Raw genomic sequence first — 1,085 nt, 5'->3', positions numbered from 1 at the left:
CAGAAAATCTAATATTTTCCTGGCTACCATCTCTTCACAGGAAGGGTTACTGGACTGGAAATTTTAACTCTGATTTCTGTCCACAGACTCTGTCAGACCTGCTGAACTTTTCCAACAATTTGTTTTAGTTTCTGATTTCGAGCATCTGTGGTTCTTTTGGTTTTCATTGAGATTAAAAACTACATTTTCATATTCACAGAGCAGAAATTACTCGGGAAAATTGAGAACCACATTCACATGTTCACAAAAGAAATTCTGTCATGCAAACATTGATAAATGCACTCAGATTTACATTACAGAGCCTGACCGGGAAGGGTTCTTAACTAAACAAAACATTCATGAAGCAAAAACTGACTGTTAAAAAATAACTTCTCATATTCACATAGCAGAGCCTGGCAGACGTAGATTAACAGTTACCGAAACACATTCAGTATTGAGTACAGTTGTTGGGCGGTCACCTTGCAACTGTACAGGACATTGGTTAGGCCACTGTTGAAATATTGCATGCAATTCTGGTCTCCTTCCTATAGGAATGATGTTGTGAATCTTGAAAGGGTTCAGAAACAATTTACAAGGATGTTGCCAGGTTTGGAGGATTTGAGCTATCAGGAGAGGTTGAATAGGCTAGGGCTATTTTCCCTGGAGCATTGGAGGCTGAGGAGTGACATTATAGACGTTTATAAAATCATGAGGGGCGTGGAAAGGATAAATAGACAAAATCTTTTCCCTGGGGTGGGGGAGTCTAGAACTAGAGGGCATAGGTTTACAGTGAGTGGGGAAAGATATAAAAGAGACCTGAGGGGCACGTTTTCATGCAGAAGGTGGTACTTGTATGGAATGACCTGCCAGGAGGAAGCGGTGGAGGCTCGTACAATTGCAGCATTTAAAAGGCATCTAGATGTGTATATGAATAGGAAGTATTTGGAGGAATATGGGCCGGGTGCTGGCAGATGGGACTGCATTGGGTTGGGATATCTAGTTGCCATGGACAAGTTGGACCGAAGTGTCTGTTTCCGTGCTGTACATCTCTGACTATGACTCTATGACATCCACCAAGCAGATTTCCTCAGATGGTTAAGGGAATT

Source organism: Chiloscyllium punctatum, chromosome 52 (assembly GCF_047496795.1).
Source record: "Chiloscyllium punctatum isolate Juve2018m chromosome 52, sChiPun1.3, whole genome shotgun sequence".
Lineage (NCBI taxonomy): Eukaryota > Metazoa > Chordata > Chondrichthyes > Orectolobiformes > Hemiscylliidae > Chiloscyllium > Chiloscyllium punctatum.
Note: the sequence above shows the minus strand (reverse complement) of the source record.